The sequence below is a fragment of the Camelus dromedarius genome, chromosome 3 (genome assembly GCF_036321535.1).
Source record: "Camelus dromedarius isolate mCamDro1 chromosome 3, mCamDro1.pat, whole genome shotgun sequence".
Taxonomy (NCBI): Eukaryota; Metazoa; Chordata; class Mammalia; order Artiodactyla; family Camelidae; genus Camelus; species Camelus dromedarius.
In genome coordinates this window covers 82,689,704-82,717,150 of record NC_087438.1, presented here as the reverse complement: position 1 = coordinate 82,717,150, position 27,447 = coordinate 82,689,704, and the positions used below count along the sequence as shown (strand labels likewise).

At 37.2% G+C, this 27,447-nt stretch overlaps 1 long non-coding RNA gene across 1 annotated transcript in view; it reads right to left on the bottom strand.

Moving 5' to 3' along the window:
- The window catches only part of LOC116149516 (uncharacterized), a 131,721-nt gene that overhangs the window by 45,510 nt on the left and 58,764 nt on the right, over nt 1-27,447 (bottom strand). The gene's annotated exons all lie outside the window — the stretch shown is intronic.

Sequence of the window (27,447 nt, the reverse complement as noted above, 5' to 3'; positions counted from 1 at the left end):
TTGGTATTTCTCTCTGTCTGCTGGAGTTTGAGAATGAGAATCACACCCATGTGTCTGCAGCCTCCCTGAGTTAAAACATAGACTAGGAAGTTAGGGAAATGAATATAAAAATTCAGCTTTATTGTTGACGACACTGACCTGGAGAAGGTGGTTTTGGATCAGGGTCCAAATCGTCCTCCTAATACATTCACCTTCACCTTAGAACCTAATCCCATCCAAAACTGCAGACCTCTCTGATGCAGAGACAGAACCTGCCCTGGCAAACTCCAGAAAAGGGAAAACCCAGAATGAGCAAAACTGACCCTGTTCTGTGTCTTTTCCCAATTTTATCAGTTACACAGGTCACCACTTGAACCCTGGTTAGGAGTAAAGGCATGGGGAAAGAAATTATCCCATATTTTCCCTCCTGGGGATCAGAATACATACTATTTCCCCTTCATGGAAATATAAGGGGTAGGGAATAAGTATCCCACACACGTATGCACATCCCTCTGTTTTCTGTTCTTTTCATCTACTTAGTTTAACACTCAAAGAAATGACAGTTGAGGGGATTCCCGCTTCCCTCAGGCAAGGAGAAGAGCTTCAGGATAGTCCTCCCCCTTGTCCGTGAGGCTCTTCTCCAAATGCCAACTGCTGCTCCACTGTGGCCGGTTTGGCTTTTTCCCATGAAAGACACGAATTGGGTAGGAATATTGCATTCAGTAAACACTGCAAAGTCCTATTGTACCTTAGGCTAAAAATGTACTCCCTGTTTTGTTTCCCATTCTAATTTGGGTCCAGTTCCACTGTCCATCAGAGCACACTAGAGGTTACACAATGACATCAAATGGAAGAATTACTATTCTCCAGTTATACAATGTCAATAACATAAAAAGGACCAAAATTTGAATGTAAATACTCTCCCAGTATGAGGTTCTCAAGAAGAAATTAAGGCCCCAATGGTAAGTCATCTCACTTTTAAAGTAAAATCAGTCAATAAATATTAGAATGTATTTTCCTCAAGAGCTTTCCATATGCTCGAGTAAGGGCCTGACCAGCTGGGTTGTAGTACTAGTTATGTAGGAATGAATATGGTTCCTTTAAAGCATCACAAGTTAAATTATTTTGCCTAGGAGCCCCACTACTAAGAAAGTACAAAGAGTTAATAGAACATTTAAAATTATTAGAGTCCCAGTTAAAAAAACCACCTCATTCTAGCTCCAAAGTAATTATCCCAGAAAAAAAATTCAGAAAGCATATTCCCAGAAACCAGGAAGTAGTGGTCCCAAAGATGCTCAGAGTTATCTGAGGAAAGGGGAGTAAATGCAGAAAAACTTAGTTTCTGCTCCACCAGACTCCCAATTCATCTGTCACCTGTCCGTGGTCCAAAACCCGTGAAACTTGTGAAGTTTGCCATATGGAGATTAATTAGTTTTAACAAGTATGGAGGGTGAGGGTGTCCACTTTCGCATTCTCTATCCTTGCTCAGAGAGTGCAAGAAACTTCTGGCAAAGTTTTAAAATTTGCAGTGGTCACAGACTCAGTCTCCAGGTCTTACTGAAGTTCTTTGAATCCCATTCATTATATTAAAAACTTTTAAATTTCATTTGCCTTTGAGTCTCAATTTTCTGCCCCCAGGCCCACTCCTAGTGCTACACATAAGGATGAGATGTGTCCAAGGGGCAGGCCTATTTATTCCACAGGGACTACTGCCACTTGCTCTGGAATGTCCTAGGCCTATGAGACTTGTCTATGAGGGAACCTTTCCATATTACACCCAGTTCAGTTTCTGCTGGAGAATCGCCATCAGCAGGCCCTGTCGTTCCTCACCTTTCGAATGTTCTATACTTCGGGCAACACCTCTTTCTGTTACATATTTTTTTGCAGTAGAGAAGAAGGCTCTAATGTTTTATTTCTATCTGCTCTTCTCCTATTCCTAGAGGCTCAAACCAGTTCAATCTGCTTCTTAAACTGATACTTTTCCTTTTCTACCACATGTCTGGCTAGTCACAAGATCTGAGTAATCTGCTTTGCTTTTGACTTGTCTCTGTTTTGAAGCCAAATTATCTGCTCTTCTGACATAATTTTCTTCAGGTTTTGTCTCGTAAGGTGTCTTAGTATGATAGGAATATAGTCAGTGAGTTCTGGTGCTGCCAGAAACATCCACTGTTCAAAAAAACTTGTTCACCCTCACCTCCTCAGTTAAATCATTCAAATCACTATCTCATCATACAAGTGTCCAACCTCAGCTGGATTCAATCTATTATTGTCTCATCTTTTTATGTATATTATCTCTCAGGTACTTTCCCTTCAAGCCCTTATTTAGTAAGTTTTTCCCCTTGGGAGACAGGCAATGTCTTCATCTCTCCGTACAATAACAGCATCATCTTGAGAATCAGTTCTTTTTTTTTTAGACCGTTTTTTCAGTCATTCCCTTTCAAATCTGTCCAAGTGTTCTCCCCCCATATGGTGAGCTCTCATTAAAGACTCCTTTTTTACAACTTTAAGAGGACATCTTTCAAGAGTTTTTTGATCTGGGATCCCTTAGTATAATAATTTCAATACACTCTCAGGGATCCTGCTACTGTGCTATAATTCTATTTCTTAGGCCCCAATCACCCTCTGTAATCCTAAAATAGCTTAAAAAAATCTCTCTTTGATAGTCCCACTTCCAAGAACCATTAAGTCAGAGCTTATGTTTTTAAAATTTGTCATATCTAACTAATCAGACCTCTAAGATTTCAGTCAGGCTCCTTTCTCCCTTCAATTTAATTTGCCTGTTCTACTTTATGTTTCTTTTTTTTTTTTATTCTTCCCCAAATCTCTGTTCTAATAATAAAATCAAACCATATTTTTAAACCAGTATATTCTTCTTGAATTCCAAGTAAAGACATTCCAGAAAGAGAGTATATAAGGTACACTCTATTTTAATTTCCTCTTTAGGCTTCAAATTCACGATAATTTTTTTACTTTTTTGTACTACTCCCTATATACGAAGATTATCCATTCTTTTTGTTCTTTAGTAAATTTCTCCAACCTTCTAAGGGTAAAAACAGAATCTAAGTCTTTGAAATCAAAAACCATTGTCAGAGTTGTTATAATTAGCACTTCGAGAGCCCTTATGAGTCCATGAAGTGGGATGGGAGTAGAAAACTCGTGGTGCACAATCCACGTGATCCTAAGCACTTAGCTCCTCCACTGTTTGTTCCCTTGGTGCTGAATGCAGTTCACATAAATAGGAATGGAATTTAGGGCAGCTTATACAGCACTACATTTGTATTCCAGGCATAAAATTCATACTAGTTATTTGTAGCCCACATGGACTTAGCTGCCTTTGCAAACCATCTACAGACCTGATTGAGAAATACAATAAAAGCAGAATTTTTCCACCCATAAATGCCTATTAAGCATGTATGCTGAGGTTCTGCCTGTTTTGATGCAAGCCTTAACAAAGAGTTCTCCTTTTCTTGGATAGGAAGGAGTAAGCAATGGGCTTGAGATGCCTGGCATGTTAGCCTTCTATTCAAACAGCTTAGCAATAAATACTTGAGAAAATTTATGGGTTCATTTATAGGCATTTTTGGAGTCATCACAATGAGGGTGAATGTTGTTAAAGAGAAAGATACACTGGTCTTTCATAACCTTCTAATGCCCAAGTGATAAATGATTTTCACCCACTGAGCCAGATAAATTATCTCTCCATAAAAATAAATTCCATATCTTATAAGGATCACCTTAAAATAAGAATTTTTTTATCAAATGACATCTTAAGAAGGTAAAAATATTAGCAAGACTTTGGGAAAAAAACGTGTTCAAACATAAAACTTGAATATTAGTGTCAAGGATAAATATTAAAACTCCAACCAAACAAGAAGAAAAGTGAAAATATCCCAATGGGAAAAGCAGGCAAAAGACATGAACACAGACTCCACAGAAGAAGAGACACATATGGTCAATGAATTGAAGAGTTGCCCAATCTCATTAATAATCACAGATTGCAAATCTAAGCCATAGTAAGGTATCATTTTATATATACTCAATAAACAAAAGTCAAGAACTCTAACAAAACGATTATTACAGAGTGTGGGAATCAACACAGTTTCTTGTAGAGTAACGTCAACAACATGGCAGAATAGGAGATCCCAGCACACATCCTGCCATACAAACAAATATTTGGCAGGGATCCCACAGATGCAAGTGCTTTTATGGGGACTTTGGGATCCAGGTAAGAGGTTGTGAAACCCTCATGGAGCCCAAAACCTAAGAGGGTCACCTGAAGAAGGCAGGCTCACACACAGGTGGCAGACCCAGGGACTCTGGCCCTACCTGCAGACCAGAAACATCCCCAGCCTCCTACAGTCTTGCTGCTAGCCCCTCTTGTCCACAGTCTTGCTACCAGTTCCTTCTGTCAAGGGCCCTAGGAGGAACCACACTCATCTGTACCACCAGCAATAGGCCTGCTGGCCTTGGACCCAACTGCAGTCCCTGAAGCACCTCTGTGACCTGGCTCCAGCCCTGCTGTACTGTGGTCTGGAGGCAGTCCTGCCCACCCAGAGTCCAGCCCAGTTACCCAACAAGATTACACTTAGGAACCCAGTAGAAGCTACACCCATCTGGCCTGCCAAAAACCGTCATATTTTAAAAATATGAACATTTACATACTATAAATCCAGAAATTTTACTTTTATGAATAGAACCAATGAAGATTTTGTAAATATACAGATGGCAAGATACCAAAAATTTTCATAGGAAAAATTTTAATTATATTAAAAACATAAAACATGTTAAATGCTCACAACAGGCAAACATATAAATTGTGGTAAATTCACAGTGAAATATTATGTAGTGGTAAAACAGGTGAACTCCAACTCATGTAAAAATAAGACTATTTGTAGAATAATATTGAGTAAAATGAGTTCCAGAGGACCATGGATAGTATACTTCCAAGAGGTCTGGGCTCTAGAAAAAAATTTAATATGACTAAAATTAAGCAAGATATTATTTGGGCATATAGATAAACACAAGTCTGGGAAAGCGGTTACATCAAGAGGAAAAAAGGCAGGATGGGAGAGTAATAAACAGATATATAGGAGTTATGGTTAATGTTCTAATTTTCAGGTAAGATGGTGGTTTCGTGGATGTTAATTTGTTATAAGTAACTGACTTAATTATAAAGCAAATAAAGTGGACCATGATAAATCAATAATAAAATTATGCCATGGATCAAGAATTCTGAGTAACTGAATTTTGTGTATCTGATATATAGTAAAGGTAATACATACCTAGATGTGCATATGTAATATACATATTCAATAATAAATTACCTACAATCGCAAGTAACTTTTGCTTTCATTTGAAATTTTCTGAAAACTGGAAATGAGATGTCCACATTATGTAAAACTGGATTCTTAAAAGGCTTTTAGTTAGCATTGTGCAATATTCCACAGTATGTTAGCAACAGAGAAACTCAACAATTGCCAATCATGTTTTACAATGTAAGTATTTAATCAGGAAATAAGAATATCACTTCAACTTCGAGAAGAAGCACATGGTATTAGCTGAAACAACCGAGGTATTAAATGAATCACTGAAAAGATATAGCATACTATGTTTCACCCACTACCAAGAAATTCGGGTGAACTTCTACCTGCAAGCCTTGAAAGGAACATATTTAAAATACAGTTAATTTTCTTTTTCTTTCTTTCTTTCTTTTTTTTTCTTGCTATGCTGTAGCTCTGTATCACTGGTTTTAAAAAAAGGGTGGGGGGAACATACACAGAATAAATCCATTCTCCCAAAGTCTTGATGCTGTAAAAATTAAAACTTAACAAGTACGTAAAAATAGGACAACTTTCAAAGACAAATTCATGGGTTTCACTACCAATAATGAAGACCAGATAATCTGGACCAGTTTTCTTGCTGAAAGAAAATAGAAACTTTGAACAAAACAAAATAAAATGTATGTAATGACGTCAAAGAACTCATAAGACAGTGAAGACTTAAGGGGATATGATCTAGGAAAAGAAGGAAACTCTGATTGGGTTTTTTGATTTTGAGGGCTCCTTGTGTCCTAAGGATGTTTGTCCATTTAATAGAAAAGTTTGAGATGCTGAGCAGAACTTTTATTACAGTCACAAACCTAAGACAAAAATTGAAAATCAAGAATCAACCAAGGGCAAAAAAACCAAAAAAACCAAAAAAACAAGGAAATGCTATCATTACTGATGGTAGAGGAAAGATATTTGATGTTTTATCAAGTATGATATTGACTCCAGATATTTCATGGATATCCTTTGTCAGATAAAGGAAGCTGTCTTTTATTCTCAGTTTATTAAGAGTTTTCTTTTTTTTGAACAGATATTCAATTTTAATTAATGCTTTTTCTGAATTTACAGGGATGATCATATAATTTTTCTGTTATTCAGTCCATGCCTTGATATTAATTATTGATTTTATACTGATAAACCAACCTTAAATTTGTGAAAATATTATGAAATATTCTCATTCTTACATATCTGTGGATTTATTTTCTGAAATTTTGATTACAAATGTTTTATCTGTGTTCATGAAAGAGATTGGGTTATACTTTTCCTGTCTTATAAATTCTTGTCTGGTTTTAAGAATTAGTGTTATACTAACTTTAACAAATGAATTGTGAAATATTTAAAAAAAAAATCAACCAAGGGCAGAGGGGTGGAAGGTGATGTACACCATCCTGACTTTGGGCTGGGACTGAAAAGTTTGACATTCTAGGAAGAGTTAGGAATTAGAAATAAAACAATTTCACACAGACTGAAGCCCCAGTTTTAAATTATTTCAACTCTTGATTGTAATAAAATTACCTGGAATGACTAGTGTCCCTAATTACTTGCCAAAAACAAGTATAAATTCTCTCTGGTAAAAGATAATATTATCATAATCCTCAAATCCTATCCATAATTTTTGATATGTAATATCCAGCACATGATGAAAAGAAACAGGCAAAGTGGGAGATACTGTGTGTCTAAATAACTTTAGAGAACATCGTGTTTCTAAAATCCAAGAGGAACAGCCTATCATAGAAATAGTCACAAAGGGGATCCTGAGACAAGAGCACTAAGATAAATGTATCTATATAATTAAGTTAATAGAATAGAGCAAATAACTAAAGCCATAACAAAAATCAACCACATGGAAATCCTAGAATCAGTACTGGTCTCAATAATACTAAATATGGCTATAGAGATAATTAGTGACCTAGAAAAAAGGTCAGGACAAAATATCCAAGCCACAATCTGTGAAAAAAAAGATGGAAGATACAGAAACTATTGTGTAAATAACAAAAGGTATTACGTACATGTATTTAGGGGCCCAGAAGGAGAAAGAGAAAACAAAATAGAAATAATATTTGAAGATGTGAAGAGATATTGACTGAGATGTGTTCAAAACTGATAAAAAAAATATTATTACAGATTCAAAAAGCACTATGAACACTAAGCAGGATAATTAAAAGGAAAATCACATGTAGGCACATACTAGTAAATCTACTGAAAATAACAGCAGTGAAAAAAAATTTTAAAAACAGTCAGAGGAAAAAAGAATATATAGTCTTTTCAAGTATGTAAGATTATTAACCAAAATTGGCCAGTGAGAAGTAGCACTTGATCAATTTTTTTGCTGCCCTGAAAAAGGTCAGAATGTACACCCACCTCTATCAGTTGCAGGTATTCACTCTGGGAGTCACTTGACAATGCCAGTCTAGAAGCTGATGTTCCCACAGACACGACAGGGAGGAAGACCATCTTAATCAGGGTTGGTCTGGGCAACATGTTATAACATGAATGCACAAGAGTAGTCTTTGGCTCCCTCCTTATATCTTATTTTCCTTTTATTCTCCAGCCAAAGCTTATCCATTTTCATAATTGTGACTATCAAAATCTATTTGTATTATTATATTTCCTTTATACTTGACAGCCTTTTATTCCTTAGGGCATCATCAAGGCCTACTGAGAATCCCTATATATTTCTCAAAAAAAAAATCTTTTTTTTACTTTTACCTTCTTTTCTTCCTTCCCACAAGGAGCAACTTAAATAACATCCCAAATGCTATGTGGAGTTCACACTTCAGTTGAAGATCAGTGGTGCTAATTGTTGGGAAAGAATAACAGGAGAGGAGCGGTAACTCAAGTTCTTCAGGCCAACAGTATCACAGAAACAGCGCTGAACTAGGAATCAAGAAAACAGGTTCTGTTTCTGGCTTTGACTCTACGTAACTTCAGGCCAGTTTCTTAGCCTTTCCTGGCACATTTCCTTACCCATTAAAAGATCTCTTCAGTCCCCACAAATCCATTCTATGATATAATGCATATCAAGACACTTTTAGCAAAAACATGTGATATATATTCCAAGATATCTGACTTTAAACTTTTCACTCAAGGTTATATCCTTCAATGCTAAAAGATAAATGTAAAATAGATAGCAATCAAGTGCTAAAGACAGGAGTCTGTGACCAACCTAGTCTCCAACTAGTATTTTCTAACATGGTTGCCTGAACACATAAATAATAAACACTTGCTGTTCAAAGGTACTTTTATTAAGTTTCTAAAGTCTTCGAAATTTGTATCTTTGCGTTTTTTTTTCCCTCTCCCTCAACTACTCTGTCAACCTGGAAACAAAGGAAATCCCCATCTATTAATTCTTCTAAGAACCTATGTCATTTGCATCTTAAAGATTTCATCAAAATTTAATGTGTTTAACATGACAATCAGACATCGTGTTATTTTTAAATCTCCTCCTGATTAGGCCTTTGTACTGCATTAGTGACATCTAATTATTTAAACTTAACATTCAAAAATGTCTGTATTTGTCAAGTATTTCCAGAACTACACCATTACGTACACTGCTTATAAATTATTTGCTTAAACTCAATTGCTTATAAATTATAATTTCACACAATTTGGGAAAAAATAGGAATATCATTTTGAAAGATTTTTGTCAAAGAGACAATCTTTTATGTAACAGTTTCAGTGTGTTTCCTTGACAACCTTGTTGCTAAGAATATCTCTTTGAGGCCGTAAAGAATTTGTGGTAAATGATTGACGTCTATTTTAAAAATGGAAAATGTGAATACACCATATGTAGTTAAACATGTCACTATATAATCATACAACCAAGTATAGGTTGCCAACATACTAGTTAAAACAATTAAACTTTGTTTATTTTAAAAAAGTAAATTCAACAATTGTAAAACTTTGAAACTTAGATTAAATGATAGAGAAAATTCCAGAATGTCACAAGTTCTTTAAGTATAATTGATGTAAATCCCAACCTTTTCCAAATGGCAACAAAACTGTCTGAACCTGAACTTAACCATTCACTGAGGCATTCATTCATTACTGAGCTGTGAACTCTCCTAAGCAGTGAACTTTAAGTAGTAAAGGCCTCCTTGGAAAGTAATAACTGAATCGAGAAAGCAGCATCTACTCTGGGTGGTAAGTAGAGAGAATCAACATTCTGCCCCATCTCACATTCAACATGTTAAGACAGAGAGACAGTTCAAAAGATTACTTAGTTCCTTCTGCCACCGAGTGGGCTGACAATCATGTGTTTTCTATATAATTTCCCAAGAAGAGTTGTTCTAATTTTATAACCTAATATTTAATCTAATATATGTGCCTGATGTTCCATTCTACAGTCATGAAAAATAAAACACAGCTGAACTTTCCAATGGTGGCAGGAAATGTAGTAGTAATATATTTTTTAATTTTAAGCACATGCATGCTTAATCCACTACAGCTGGATGTGAACATCAAAGTGACTACGCTTCAGCACACTTTCCTCCCACTAGGACTGATCAGCTGATCCAGCAATTACAATGTGCAATGACCATCACCCCAGACTAGGAAGTGGAACTGCTGACATCCATCTGGATAATTGGGATAATGGGATAAGAGAAGATGACACTGGCTCAAAATCACAGCTCTAAAATCACCTCCAAGTGTAAACTGGTCAAGACAATGCAGGGACCTCACACTTCCTTAACCTTTTCTTCTCCAAAGAGATAGATAACGGGTAAAACACAAAAATAGCAAGGACATGGATTTAAACATATTATAGACATCTCTAACAATTTAAAATGAAACAAAATTCAAGTTGATGAGCAGGAGTCAAAGCAGATTTTCTGTGCCCTAAATCTTGAACAAAACAGTAGATGCTGGGAATAAGAGGAATTTTTTAAAATCCTCACACAAAAATGAAATGCTGAATCTCTAGCCCTAACTTTCACCCAGTTATGAGATAAAAATTCAAAACAACATTGCTACCAAACGTTGCTAGGAGCTACAGCTCATGCTGTGCCCCAGGCTTGGTGCTGCTGAACCAAATCTTCCCATGACTTTTCGATCGGCAACTGTAGTGAACTTGGTTTGGAATGGAGTCAGCAGAACTGCTGGAGGAAACTGCAAGTCCTCTAAACAGGAGGACTGAGTCCAGGAGGCCATGCATCAGCACCCATGGAACTGTGGCTAACTTGTCAGCTTGAAGGTGGGGTAAGATCCCAGCCTCTCCACAGTTCTAAACAGTCACCTCTTCATTTAGCTTATGTTCTACAGTCTTGATTTGTACTTAGTCATATGTTGCTGCCTAATGCCCTTCAACTAAAACATGCATGAATTTTTCTACCTGCCCCCAAACCCTATTTATGATATCATGAGGACCCCTTTTTGAAATAAGTAATGCTGTTATTTATTATTTTATTCAATATCACTTATAAAATGTTTACCAATGTACCAAGTACTCCTTCAACAACTTTATAAAGTCACTTATTTAAGTAATAAAGGCCCTAAAGCAAGACGTCAGCACCGCAGGGCACACCCTGGGTAAGCCAGAGAAGGCTACGCAGAAGAACCCGGGGATCTGGGATGTGGGTGACTGATGGTTTCTGTAAGTGATTGTTGAGCATCTGCTACTTGCCAAGCAACTGATCAGCAAGTGGCCAAAACTATTTCCTTATGCGCATGGATAAAGAGTTACCACCAGAACCAGAGAGAGAAGGAACTCCAACCTGACACTAGAATGATTTATATATTTTTACACTTTCATCTGTAAGGAACTGAGCACAGTTCTCATTATTGGCTCATTTGTTTTAAAAAAAATCTTATGAAAGTTCTAAGTCCAAGAATCTCTCTAGGGATTTTTATATATAGATGTAGATGGGTAGGAAGAACTATACAGACAGAGCTATAGATGTGGGTATACAGATGTAGAGACGAGATAGATAGCTTGATAGATATGATGTATAGATACATAAAATAAAGATTTTATATAGAGAAATTTTTATACACAAATGGGTAGATTCAATCTGACTTTGCATCGAGATGCTCATGGGGGAAAAAAAAACAAAGTAAGAAACCACCTTACAGAAGACTGATGACATTAAGCTTATTTTTGTCTGTTTTGCCTCATGTTATAAAATATGCATTCCCTTGTTAAGCAAGATGTGATTCTGATAGCTCTCTCTTAGAATTCCATGGTAGAAAGCACTGCATAGCAACATGAAAAGAATGTTTTGTTTTATCCTAAGTAACGCTGTGTGTATCTTTTGTACTGCTATTCTACGTTTGATGCTTTCCTGAAGGATGAAATCTCAAGTTACATAAAGAATAAATCATTGTCATCACTTTTACAAGTTAATCCTCAATAGGAGTTGTTTTACATAGTAATTTCCCCTTGATCATCAAAATATATTATCAACTACACAACTCTTCATAAATACATCTATTTCACAAAGCAAAGTACTTGTACACAGACCATCCCAACAATCTTCTCATCAGTCTGTACTTACTTGACACAAATAGGAATAAATTTTTCTTCAGTGGAATCACTGTGGATGTTATATTCTATTGCTGTGCCTTGTTTTTCTCCTCCTCTGCCTATCATGGTTGGCTGGACCCTATATTTTATGTCTGCATGGTATATTACACGATGCTGAGTACTTAGCCAGTAAAATTCAATAATTGTCTTCATCAGATATAACATCTACTAAATACTACTAGTCAGCAGTCTGTTATTATTTCTTATTCATTCATCAATCAGACAACAATTATTTACTGAGCACACAGAAAGTCCCAGGTTATAGACAGTCACAGATGAACAAAACAGTCATGGTCTCTGCCCACAATGAGTTTGCAGACTAGTTTTTAGGAAGAAATGTAACCCAGGATTAATTTGTGATTGACTTCCTTAAATTAGCCCATTCCATCTAACAGCTAAAATTCCAAATTGTTTTCCCATAATACCTACGCTGTTTTCAAAAACACAACTGCACAATCATTAAGACCAGTTGCTTTCAACGTTTAGGAGAAAAGGCGAGTAAAAATCAAACATTATAAAACTGCCATTTCATTGCAAAAATAAACCCCCTAAGTATATACATAGACTCTGTTGACTTCTTCTAGAGCCCAATAAAGGTTTTGAAATTTTATGATTACATTATACCTCCAGTGGCATTAAAATTGAGAAATAATTGCCAAAATCTCCAGAGAGCTAAGACGAGTTATCATGACAACTTAATAAAACATGCTGTCATTTGACGAGTTTTAAAATAATCCCAAGACTCTGCCGTGGTTCTGTCTTTCACCTGAAAATAAAGCTCTCTTCCTTGACAGAAAAGATTCTTTTGCTTGAAGATACTAGCAGAAACTGAGGAAAAGATGATATTGCATTAGTTCTGTGATGTGGCTCTCAGAATACAGCAGAAAGATATGATCAAAAATTGTACTTTAATTTATGGCTTTATTCCTGTTAAGCCAATGACCTCTGTCAGCTCCGTGTTAGTGGACAGCCTGAGGGTACACAGCCCCCCAGAAGCACTTGGACCTTCACAGTAGTTATAACCACACACATTCTAATTCAGAAGTCATGGTCAAAAAATATATTGACATTGCTAAAATCATTACTCTCAGTTGTGGAAGAGGACAAAAAGAAAGGAAGACAGAGATGTTTAAAATCCTACAGATTGCTCTTGCCTAAAAAATACAAATTGGTCTTGAGAAATAAATTCATTTTTGAATACCTGATGTGTGCATTCTCCTTCAGACTTTCAAATGAGTGCTCTTCCTAATCATAAGTTCATGACAGCATCAAATTCCTCCAAAGTCTTTTTGTTGTTGTTGCTAACATCCTATGCTGTATATCCCCTTAATTACTGTTCATGCATCCCTCAATGTGAGTCATGCCAAAGGCAGATGGTGTCTCCTCCTATAAAGCAAGCATTTGGCCAAGCAGCATGAAAATGCCAATTTCTTAAGTTGGACAGGTACCGTTTAGTCTGGTTGTATCTCTGTATCATAATTTTTTAAGCACATGATATCTTTTAGACCATTTTGTCAGATTTCAGTTTGTCCCTCACCTGGAACCAGCACCGTCTCATAAATACAGAAACATACTTCAAGAATTAAGAAATTCTAGCACTTTTAGTTACCAAGAAATCATATTTATACAATGTTTTATCACATAAGTTTAACATCAAACTTAGTAAAAATCCAATATAAACCAAAGAAACCACTTCTAAGGTTCAAATACAAAGAAACGTCATTTAAAGTTCACCCTGTTTTCTACCTTGCAAGACTTTAACCTTGGAGAGTACATTGTCAAATCATTTCCCACTATTATTCTTTTCTGTATTGCCATGAACTATTTTCTCTTGGATCATTGCAAAGTATCACTGTTCCTAGTGTTATCTTTTGAGGTGATCATCAGTAGTACTAGTCAGTCACCAGGGCAAACTATAGTAAAAAGTTTAAAACTATTTGATGTCCTTTGTCATTTTCTAATGTAGCAAGTGGACCAATTGAATGTATCATGTTATAACCTGGTCTGTATAGTAGACAATACAACATTCTAATAGAATTAAATTCCCATTTTGTAAAGGCAATATATGAGCCGAGTTGGGAGAGATGAATGTTTAGAAACCATAAATAATCCTTTCAAACCATGACAGGCAATTTTACTTGCACACAAATGGATGATTTTTAAATGCAAAAGAGATTCACTTTTTAGCAACTTCTTTACAAAAGATCTAGTTTATACCATCAAAAACTATTCAACTGAATATAGAAATGGCCCTTAAGTTTTCTCCATCCTAGGAAAATCTTCCCAACCAATGAGAATACTTTTTTATCAAGTGAAGCTTCTATATTTCAGTTCTCACAATTAACCATTTCTTATACATATATTTTCACATCAAAAACCTAGCCCATGAAGAAAATGCAAAATAGCGAATAGAAATGTCCTAAGAAGCAACATTACCAAGTACTCTTAATCTCTCTAACATCTCCAGTTCCAACTCGGTAGACAGAAAAGGCACTCATCCTCACCAGGAAGAACCACAGCTAAATGACAAAGAAGACAAAGACCATTTGCCCTTTACCTGTTCATATCTCACCACCTTCCCACTGTCTCAACATCCAACTTCATTGCCTTTTTTTGTTCTTCCTTTATTCCAGACCTATTTATTATGTACCTAGTATGTGTCAAAAAGTTTCCTAAGAAGTGAGGACTCAAGTGAACAAAAACAAATATGGTCTGGGCACTCCTCACAGAATGTGCGGTCTAGCAGAGAAGACAGACCTAAACTAATAAATAACACAAACAGAGGTATTATTACCATGACTAAGTGCCCTGAAGGGAAGGTAGATGGGGTCATATTAGCTCATCACAGAAGGGCTCACTGTCGTCAGGGAGGGAGGTAAATTTTCTCCAAGGCATCAGTCCCCAAGTAGACATTTGAGCTTGTTGGGGATAGGCAAATGTGGAAGGAGGGGAGGGAGGACAGATGAAGCATCTCAGGCGGAAGGAACAAAATGAACTGAGGGACAGCAATCAAGGCATAGTTTAGTCAACAAGCAAGTAGAGCTGGGGAGTGGGATGAGGCCTTATTGGGAAGAGGTGGGTCCAATTATGTTGGGTCTTAAAGTTCATGTTAATGGTTTGGATCTTATTCTAAGAGCAATGAGAAGTCACCAAAAGATTTTCAAGCCAGGGGTTGGGGTGATAATATTTGAAATGAACACTCTCACTACAGTGTGAAAAACAGAAAGGAGGAAGGAGAGTAGAGAGAAAAGCAGGGAGTGGGTCAATGTTATTCACAAATTCAGAGACATCAAAAAAAAAAAAAAAAAAACAAGTGACTTTTCCAGCTTGATTTAAACTGTCCTGTCTCATAATCATCATGACAACTACTCAGCATCTCCTCCCAGTGAGGTTATTCATAGAATTAATATTTGCCACAGCCTGCAGTTAGTTATCCTTGGGGTCAAATCTGAAGAACTTGACATCTTAATAGAAAGTGTCCATTCACTCAAGAAACATTTAGTAATCTATGTACTGCCCTGGGTGCTGGGATTCAGCATGAATAAGACAAAGTCCCTATAACCCAAGAGTTTAATACCAAGAGACAAGATGCACATGTAAACAAATCATAATGTAGAAGCAACAGCACAGCAGTAAAGTTTAGGAAAGGAAGTGGTTAACTATTTAATTCTCTGGGCTGGCGTGGGAGGAGAGAGATGGGCAGGTTGTCAAGAATGTCTACCTAGAAGAGATTTACACACACACTCCAGACTATCTTTGCTTATTACGTGCTGAAAATTTTTAACTATGCCTGTGCCTAGAGCTACTGGATATATTCCTCATAAATGTCTTACTTATTACTTATATGAGATCTACTTTATTCAAGTTTAAAGGATATTTCACATCACATCATATTTCATAAAAATTAGAGTTTAATTTTTCTCCTGGGAAAGATGGGGGTTTCAATCATCAAGGAACCATGACCAGGCTAACAGAGCACCACACAAGTCAGGAAACCCGTGAGCTCTGCTCAGCCTTCTTGCTATCCCTGTGACCTTGGAAAATCACAGTATTTCTGAGCTTCAGCTTCTTATTTTATGAAATAAGAATAATAAAAGCTGAAATACTTTGATTTAAAGCAGCCCAGAATTTCTATTTTTTTATGCAGATCATTACGCAAGATAAAAATATTTTAGAGGGATACTTTAAAGTACATAAAGCCCAAATTATGAAATAATATCAAATAATTATGAAATGATATCATACATGTGACATTCAATATAGTTAACTTGAGGAAAATAATTTAACCCAAATTTATTCCAGCTAATTCTGGGGGATAAATTAATTATGACAAGCAATTAAAAACATAATATTTAATAATCTTTCCAAAAAGCACAGTACATAAATAATATCTGGAGTATGGTTCCACTTACTATAAAATGAAACAGACCTTTATGACTACATTTGATTCAAATTGCAATGAAAAAAAAAGTCCACTAAACTATATACCAAACTATTGACAGTGGTTATATATAAGGATATCAGTGGGCAGGAAAGGGGGGTTACATATGCCAAAAGTCAGCTGTTCATGGGGAAGTGAAGGATAAGTGGGTAAGCGATAAAGGCAATACTAGCTTTTTGTTCTATACAATTCTGTATTGCCTGAATTTTTACAGTAAGAATTATTCATGCCTCATTTATTTAAATAAGACACACTTTAAGTAAACAAGGATTCTAGGTTCACATCCCAGAATCCACATTCCATCAAAGATTCTGCTTAAATAACATCATAAACATACTAAATGGGCTGGAGTGGTCAAGATAGCAGAGTAGGAGGACTCTGAGCTCATCTCGTCCCATGTGCACACCAAAATTACAGCTATTTACAGAGTAACTGTTGATGAAAAAGGCTGGGCAACTAGAAGAAAAGCTTTTCTACTACTGAAGATATAAAGAAGGAACCACAACAAGGCAGGTAGGAGGGGCAGAGTTGTGGCATAGCCCATACCTGTACCCCCAGGTGGGTGACCCACAAATGGGAGGATAATTATAATTGCAGAGGTTCTCTCTGAGGAGTGAGGGGACCAAGCCCCAAATTGGCCCCCCCAGCCCAGGGGTCCTGCACCAGGAAGACAAGACCCCAGAACATTTGTCTTTGAAGGCCAGTGAGGCTCACTTTCAGGAGAGCCAGAGGGCTATGGGAAATAGAGATTCCACTCTTAAAGGGCACACACAAAATCTCACACACTGTGGAACCCAGAGCAGAAACAATAATATGAAAGTAACCTGAGAGAGACCTACCTGCTCACCTTGGAGAGCCTCCCAGAGAGGCAGGAGGCCACCAGTGTTCACACTGGGGACAGAGAAGTTGTTTTTGGAAGCTTGTTCTATCACGAGGACATTGGTACTGGCAAGTGACATTTGGGAATCCTCCTTCTAGCTTCTTAGTGCAGATACCCAGCTCTGCCCAGCAGCCTGTGGGCACCACAGTACTGGCATGCCACAGGCCAAGCAGCTAGCTGGAAGGGACACAGTCTCACTCGCCAGCAAGCCAACTTCCTTAAGACCCCCTGAGCTCACAGCCAATCCAAGACCTGGTTGTGCCCATCAGAGGGCCCAGAACCTGGTCCCATGCACCAGTGTGCCAGCACTCAGCCCAGGACCTCCTGGAACCCCAAAACCAGGTGTTGGGATCTGGCTCCTTCAACCGGTGGGCTATAACCAACTCCAAGACCCCTAGAAACCTGCAGCCAAAGACTCCAGGACCCAGTTCAGCCCCTCAGTGGGCCAGCACTAGCCCCAGGACCAGCCTTACCCATCAGTGGGAAGGCACCAGACCAAGGACAACCTAGGACCCAGCCCCACCACCAGGAGGCTGACACCAGCTGCAGGATCCCTAAGTGTTGCAGCCAGAGACACCAGGACATGACTCCACTCACCAGGAGGCAGGTACCAGCACCAGAACCACCTCAGCCCTACAGCCTGAGCTGCAGGACCAAGCCAACCCACCAGAAGGTTGGCACCACCCCAGGACCCCTTACGCACCAGTGCTGCCCACCAGCAGGCCAACACCAGCTCTAGAATATTTTGAGTCCCACAGCCAGCTGCCCTGGGATCCAGTCCTAGTCACCAGCAGGTCAACACCAGATTTGAGACACTCCAAACTGCATACCATAGCCAGCCATGTCATAAACCATCCCCACCCACCAGCATCGCAAAACTAGATCCAGGACCCCCAAACCTACATCTACCCACCCCAAACCTAGCTCCAGCCACCATTGGCCAAAACTAGCTCCAGAACCCCCCAGGAATCTGCAGCCAGCTACTCATACTTTTCCCTATCCAAAAGCAAACAGCAGCCTCTAAACAAGGCAGGTTCTGGCAACCAACCAAACAAGGGACCAGCCACGCCTACTGGACCACCCTCTGCATGAGCCAGTCCCAACGGAAGGACTCATGCAGCCCACACTGGGGGCACCCCTAGCGCAGCTATAGCTCTGGTGACGAAAGGGGAGTGTACTGCTGGGGTGCACAGGACATCTCCTACAAAAGGCTACTTCTCCAAAGTAAGGAAATACAAACAGCCTATCAAATACATAGAAATAAAAACAGCACGTTAGGCAAAATGAAGCAACAGAGGAATATGTTCCAAAGAAACAAGATAAAAGCCCAGAAGAATATCTAAGTTAAGTGGAGATAAACAACCTACCTGATAAAGAGTTCAAGGTATTAATGGGAGAGATGATCAAAGAACTCGAAAGTAGATTAGATGAACAGAGTGAGAAGTTAGAAGCTTTAACAAAGAGTTAGAAAATATTAAGAACAACCACAGATGAAGCCTACAATAACTGAAATAAAAAATACACTAGAAGGAATTAACAGACTAGCTGACACAGATGAATGGATCAGGGAGCTGGAAGACACAAGAGTAGAAATTACTGAAGCTGAACAGAAAAAATAATAAAGAATAAAAAGAAATGAAGACAGTTTAAGAGACATCCAGGACAATGCCCAGCCCAACAACATTTAGACTATAGGGGTCCCAGAGGGAGAAGAAAGAGTGAAACGGGCAGAGAACATATTTGAAGACATAATGGCTGAAAACTTCCATTGCTTCCATTTGGGAAAGGAAACGGACATCCAGGTCCAAGAAGCACAGAGAGTCCCAAACAGGATCTACCCAAAGAGGACACCAAGACATGTTGTAATTAAAATGGCAAAAATTAGACATAAAAAAGAATACTTAAAAAGGGGGGAGGGTGAACAAATTACATAGAAGGGAATTCACATAAGGCTGTCAGCTGACTTTTCAGCAGAAACTCTACAGGCCAGAAGAGAGTGGCATGATATATCTAAAGCGGAGAAAGGAAAAACCTACAACCAAGCATACTCTAGCAGGCTTTTATTCAGATATGGAGAGACCAAAATACAGATAGGCAAAATACAAATAGGCAAAATACAGATAGGCAAAGCTAAAAAGAATTCAGGACCACCAAACCAGCTTTACAAGAAATGTTAAAGGGACTTCTCTGAGTGGAAAAGAAAAGAGCACAACTAGAAATACAAAAATTACAAAAGGAAAAGTCTCATTGGTACAGGCAAATATATAGTGAAGGTAGTAGATCAAACATAAATAAAGGTAGTAGGAAGGTTAAAAGACAGAAGTAGTAAAATCAGCTTTATACACAATAAGTAGTAAAGGGATAAAGAAAAGAAAAAGATGTAAAATGATGTCAAATAGTAAACATGGCACGGGACTACAAATGCAGGATTGTGAAAATGGTTTGAACTTAAGAGATCAGAAACTTAAAATAGTCATAGATAAACAGACAGACAGATTGATTTCCATATTTAAACCTCATGGTAACAACAAATAAAAAATCTATAGTAGAGACACATACAAAAAAGGGAAAGGACACTGAACATAATACTGAAAACAGACATCAAAACACAAGGGAAGAAAGCAAAAGAAGAAGGAAGGAACAAAAAAGAATTATAAAAATAAACCCCCCAAAATTTATGAAATGGCAATAAATACATACTTATCAGTAACTAATGTAAATGAACTAAAAGCTCCAATCAAAAGACAGAGAGTGGTTAAATAGATAAACAAGACTCATATATATGCTACCAAAAAGAAATTCACTTCAGATCTAAAGACACACAAAAACTGAAAGTAAGAAGATGGTAGAAGGTATTTCATGCAAATGGAAATCAAAAGAGAGCTGGGGTAGCAATACTCATATCAGATAAAATAGACTTTAAAACAAAGACTGTCACAAGAGACAAAGAACAACATTACTAAACAATCAAGGGATCAATTCAAGAAGATAAAACAATTGTAAATATTTTTGCACAAACATAGGAGCACCTAAAAACATAAAGAAAATATTAAGAAATATAAAGGGAGAAATTGACAGTAACACAATTATAGTAGGGGATGTTAACACCCCACCTACATCGATGGACATATCATCCAGACAGAAAATCAATGAGGAAACACTAGCCTTGAATAACACATTAGACCAGATGGACTATATATATATATGTGTGTGTGTGTGTGTGTGTATATACATATATATATATATATGGACTATATATATATGTAAAATATTCCATCCCAAAGCAGCAAATCTCAGTAAATTTAAGAAAATGGAAATAATATCAAGCATTCAACCATAATGCTATAAGACTAGAACTCAACTATAAGAAAAAAAACCTGCAAAAAAACCACAAACACATGGAGGCTAAACAATACACTGCTGAACAGCCAATGGATCACTGAAGAAATCAAAGAAGAAATTTAAAAAATACCTAGAGACAAATGAAAATGGACTGGTTTTCAGATTGAAGAATTAACCTATAGAAATGAACAAGATTAATCATGGTTATAGAACAAACTGTAAATGTTTCCAATATGAGAAATACAAAGGTAGAGGTATAGCTGTCAGAAATTGAGCTATGGAAAGAGCAACATGTTTAAAAAAAGTGAGCAGCTCAAAAACATCTATCTTACAGAGCAGGGATTCAAAGGAGGCTACTAAAAGTGGATGCAAAAAATACACAGATGTATAAAAAACAGATAGATGGATATGATTGGAAGCTAGAAGACGAAACAAAAGAATGTTTCTATATATGATTACTTAGAAGAAATGGGAAGAAGAAAAAAAAGGAACAAAGAGGTAGGAGTTGAGCAAGAGAGATAAATTCTCACCCTTAGGAATGTAGGTGATGTCAGTAGCTATTCTCTAATGATCACAAATGAAAAAAATAAAGGAAGAAGCATATTACGTAGAATTATGGAAGTAATGACCAGAAGAACAAAAAACAAACAAAATAAAGTGGTTGTCTTTAGTAAGTAAGACTGGGGTGGGGACAGGATGGAGTAAGGGCTAAAATCTTATTCATTATGAACTATTCTGCCTTCTTTATTTTTTAACGTAGATATATTTCTCTGATAAAAATAAAACTTTAATGACTTTAAAGAGAACGTTTTAAAATAAATTTTAAATCTTTAATAGTATAAGAACCCTTTCATGAGAAACCCAGTAAAAGTGCTTTTAAATGGACCTCATTCATCTAAGCGAGCAGCACAGAACCCTACCAGAGAGGGTGATGCCTCTAGGTAGTTGGTCTTTCTACTGGAACTTCAAATACCCAAAGAAGATAAAATAAACTTGACATATCCCTTAGCACAGTGTGTTCACTACTGAGAGAGAAAAAATAAAAAACTGCCTGTAGAGTAGTGAGAGATGATGTCCCACAGTGAAAATACTTCTCAACAAAGGACACTAAGAGAGAAAGATTAACACAGGATCTTGCCAATCGAGATGGATGAAAACTTAAGGACGGAAAAAGAAACCTAGAGAAAAGCAGTCTAAGACTAAGACTGTACTCTAGATTGTGCTACAACTGAAGCAGATATTTGGGCATCAAGAATGAGGACACAGTCTTCATGCTTTAACTTCTTAAAACCTGAAGATATTTACAAATTTATAATTATGGAGACAGATTCTAATGCCAAGCCTTGAGTGGTTATTCAGGTTTGCCAAAAGAAATGGAAAAAAAAAGGGATTTAGAGTTCAAGGACCCAGATTCAACTCTAGGCTTTGCAACTTGCTAAGTATGGGACATTGTTCTAAATCATGTAACTTTCCTGCAACTTAGTTTCCTTTTCTGTCTGTATCTCTACTTCCATCTCTATTAGAGATAATTAATAATAACAAGAATAAGAGCAGTAGAAACAGCAAAAAGAACAACCATCCCAACATATCTGCTAGGTACATTCTCAAAATAATAGGGTGTGATGGTTAATATATATGTCAACTTGATTGGCCAAAGCACATCCATATTAAATATTATGTGTGGGTGTCTGTAGGAGTGCTTTCAGATGAGCTTGGCATCTGATGGACTCTAGAAGTCCAATGTGCTATCCACTGCGCCACGAAGCCACCTGGCATTTGATGGACTCAATGAAGTAGGCTGTCCACCCCTGTGTGGGTGGGCATTATCCAATCATTTCAGGGCCTAAATAGAACAAAAGGCAGAGGAAGAACAAATTTGCCCCATTTTCCCCACCTCATTGATTGAGCTGGGTTATCTCATCTTTTTTTGGCCTTTGGATTGGGATTTATACCATTGACTACCCTAGTTCTAAGGGCTTTGGACTGAAATCTACCACAAGCTTTTCTAGAGACCCAGGAGATGAGAATTTGGTGGATCTTGGGACTCAGCCTCCATCATCACGTAAACAATTCCTTATAATAAATCTCCTTTTCTTCCTATTGCACAGGAGGAAGAAATAAATAAAATTGTGAAATTAGTTTTTAATATGTTAGTTCATAACAGGTTTTGCAAGAAAAAAAGTTATAATTGCAAGTTTTTGGTTTATGTTTATTTGGCAGAAATAAAACGTGTTGTACATTAATCCTAGGAAACGTGTCATCCAGCAGGGCAATGAGAACACAAACAAGACACAGAAACAAGCTCTACACAGAGGATTTATATTCCTGTGACCTTAAGCATTAGGTGAGTCAAGAACACAGTTGCAAGTTTAACTAATTATGGCAGAAATTTCAGTGTAATGGTTAAGGATAGGCAAAGTTATGCTGCAGGAATGAGTAAGTTTCACAGTCTCTGTGATATAATGTAATAAAGGCTTATTTCTTACATAAAGTCTGCTATGGTACCAGGTAAATTTCTAAGGCTCTGTTTTCCCTATGGAGGCTCAACAATCAGGCTACTCTCACCTTGTGTCTCCATGATCAACATGGCAGAGAAAAAAATGAGTTGAAGACTCTTGCTTGACAATCTAATGCTTTGGCCGAAAGCAACTCAAATCACCTCCACTCAACTCACTTGCCATAATTATTCATATGGCCCTGCCCAACCTAAGGGAAGCCGAGAAGGGCACTTCCCAAGGTGTCTTAGAAGGACAAGAGAACAGATATTCTTGACCACTAGTAAAGCTTAAATGAATAGGCACCATACCTTATTATTCTGCTTAGAGACTACTCTCTCCCATTAATGATATTATTATGCAAATAAAGTCAGTAGAAGTAAATGGCAAAACATAAGATCTAACCAGATCAATTTGGGGGGAAGGTCTGGAGAAGAGTCTGGATTAGAGAACCCAATGGATTAAGGGAATTTCAAATAATGAGGATATATTGCTCTTTCACTGATATATCCGTGATCAATGTAGATAAACCAAATGTTCTGCATCTCCTCTTCAACACTACCTTGAAGAAACTCATTCATGAGTTGCTGACAAGCAAGGAAACTTGGGCTTGGAGCATTCACTCAGCATCTTGCTTCTACCAAGGACCATCTAGCCCACCCAGAAGGAATGAGAGGCCATCATTTAAGAGTTTAAATAATCTCAGACAGAGGCAACAATTGAGGCTCCTATCACATCCACTGTGCTTAGTGTTTATTTCCTCATTCTACTTTTTTCCTTCTGTTTACTAGCACCAAACCTGATTTTCCAAAGGCTTCCCTACCCATGTATTCCCCCAAACTAGATCATCTGTGGAAATATCTACAGGTCCTGCCATGCATGGATTAAAAAAATTATAAAGCACATTCTAATTCTATTAAGTCATCCCTGTTTCCCCTTAAACCTATTCTGGAACTTCAAGAAGGTTATGACTTTCAATTTAAAAACTGCTGGGACTAACGAACTCCAAATCTCTTAGTATATTCAGCAAGAGTTCATTAACAACTAAACTCAAGGTTTGACAGATTATTGCCTTTATACAAATGACCTTATTAACCAGCACAGTTAACGATATATTTGGTAGGCACCGAGCATTTCCTTAAGGAAGCTCCTATCTCACCTTATGATCTCAATTAATAGATTTCTGCTGAACTGTTTGCATGCTATTACTGGTAAATCTCATTAGCCAGCCAACGAACATGCTAAATTATCAAAACAAATAACCTGAACTAAACATAATAATTATATGTTGCATAGATGCTCTCTTCATTATAACTGGGTACTTTCAGTTAATAGAAATATTCTTGATCTTATGTCTTGCTAATCTGTAACAAATTGCTGCTTTATCTTCTATATTGCATTTGCTCATCAAGTATTCACAAAATGCCCTCCAGATACCCTTGTTTTTGCTTTACTGTTGCCTAAAAGACACATCAGTATTAACTTTGGCATGTAGTTACTTCGTTCCCCTAGCCAACATTTATCAAACACTTCTCTGGGCTGAGCACTGGGTAGCTCTTCCCTGAACAACTGGAGTCATCTTCTCACTTGTTCACCCACAGTCACCTCGAATTTTCTGAACTATTTTCCATACTGAAGCCTAAGGCTGAAGATTCCCAAGGCTCTTAGGACAAAGACCAAAATGCTTATCTTGGCCACAAGGCTCTTCATGGTCTGGCTTCTGCCTGTCTTTCCAGCATCATTTAGAACCACATTTTTCCTGACTCTCACAATCACAACCATGTTCTTTCAAATCGTCATCCTTTGCCAGGTATCCTAATGCCTCCTGGCCTTTGAAAATGTCATCTGCTCTGCCTGAAACACCCTTCCATCACATTTCCTAAATCAACTCCTAATCATCTCCCAAAATTCAGATCAAGTACCACTTCAATAGCAAACTCTCAGCTGATCTTTCTGAGTGGGTCAATTATCCCTAGTACATGCTCTTAACACACCCTTTGCCTAAACGATCACATTTTTATGCTAACTTTATTTCTGTGATAATTTAATGTCTGTTTTCCTTATTAGACTCAAAACTCCAGAAGTCAGGATCACCATTTTGTCTCCACTTAAAAGCATAAAGACTGGCACACAATCAGTTCTCAATAAATATGTACTGAATGAATGAATAAGCAATAAATATTAGAGTATTTGAAATGTTTGAATTTATGTGTGATTAAAGAAAACAAAAACAAAACTCTAAACCAAATGGCAGACAAGGTGTGGTGAAAATCTGCCCTTTGTCTGCCCGAAGACCTTCAGACACCCCTCATTTTCATAGTGCTCCACGTTGTTGATCCTCACCTTTCCCAGGTTGAATCCACAATTTATATTTCCCAGAATCCCTTTCTTTTAGCATGTAGACTTATAACGAGTTTCCATTAAACAGAGGCACCAACAGGAGACTTAGAAGACAGACTGGAAGATCACGAAGCACTGCACTCTTCTGATAAAAACAATTCTGCAGGCATTGGATATTCTACAGCATCTATAATGGATGTTCTGATACTGGGTCCTGACCTCGTGGGCATCAAGGGACAGGGAGAGACAGTGAGATTTCTACAAGACTGAGCTCACAGGGTTTTGGCGACTTCTCTTAGCCATATCACTTCCAGCTGGATGTCCTTCACTAAAGATGGTTTACTGACACTTTTCTAGAAACCATAGAAGCTAATTAATTTCCTTTCAGCTTCAGCTAACAGGAATAGACTCTTTTCTCTGCCCAGAAACCTTAGAATGATACCCTTGAAAAAAATATTTGCAATGTGTGCACAGCAAACAAAAGATTTCCATATAAAGAGCTCACACAAATGTTATTTATAAACATAAACAATGCAAAAGAATATGAATAGGCAATTCACAGAAGCACATAGGCCAAGAAACATATGAAAATATGTTCAGTCTTCAGTATAATTGGGGAAATACAAATTAAAACAATGGAATATTGTTTTTATCTATGAGACTGACAAATACAAATAGAGATTGAAATACCCATCATAAAAAGGGATACAGAGAAATGAGTACTTTCATTAACTATTCAGAAGGAAAGAGGGTCTATAGTCATATATTTAGGCATTCTCATTAAGGTACAAACAAGACAAAGATACACACTATCATCAATACTATTCAAAATTGTTCTGGAAGTCCTAAACAATGTAATAAGACTAGAAAAAAGACCAAGTGTCAATATTGAACGCATAATTTCTATATGTTTCACTTGCATATGATATCATTTTCCACCTAGAAAAGTCAGGATGATCAAGTATTCTAATTAGTAAGAGCTTAGTGAGGTAGCCATATATAAGGTAAATATGCAAAAAAAAAATCAGCCTTTCTTGTATTTCAGAAATAATTAGAAATTATATAATGAGAAAAACTCCATCGCCAAAAGCAACAGAAGTCACTATAACACACAGAAAAAATTATAAGAAAAAATATGCAAAGCCTCATGAAAAACAAACTATAAAAATGTACTCATAGACATTAAGAAGAAAATCTAGATAAATAACACAAAGGCAAAAACATGTTTACAGATGTTTACAAAAGATTTCCACATAAAGAGCTCACACAAATCTCATTTATCACTGTTTGGGTAGCAAAAAACAAAACTGGAAATCATGTCTATCTATAGGAAATACAGTTTGCATTGTGATATATCAACACAATGAATCCTCTAAAAAAAACCAAATAAAACAAACAAACAAAAACCCCCAAACAAACAAAAACTATGTAAAAAGAATGAGATAGAAACTCATAGAAACAGAGAAGAGAGTGGTGGTTACCAAGGGCCAGGGACTGGGGAAGTGGTTAAAAGAAGAGATGTGGGTCAAAAGGTACAAACTGCCAGCTTTAAGAGGAATAAATTCTATGGATTGTAGCTCATAGTACTGTATTGTAAACTTGAAAGTTGCTACGTGAGTAAATCTAAATGTTCTCACCACAAAAAAGAAATGGCAATTATGTGACATGATGGAGGTATTAGCTAATACTATAGGGGCAATCATTTTGTGGTATATAAGTCTACTGAAGCAATTCTATGTACACCTTAAACATCCACAATATTCTATGTCAATTATATCTGAATGGGAAAAAAGAATGAGGTAGTTCTGTAATCACGGACATGAAAAGTCACCAGTCAATTCTTTGTTATTTTTTTTTAAGATGTGGAAAAAAATGTGATCCAGTTGTTTGTTTAAAAGAAATGCTTGACTCTATAAGTACAGAATACAGACATAATTCATAAAGATATTGTATCAGACACCTCTTCTGCACATTTCCAGTCACCCCAGCACCTACAGCCATTGCTGCTTCCACACAGGCTTTGACCAGCCTTGCACAGGTACGAGGTGGCCAGACCTCATTTCAGTCCACACCAGGAACACCTAAGCTTCCTGCCCTGGGATGAAGTTCTGCAGAGCATC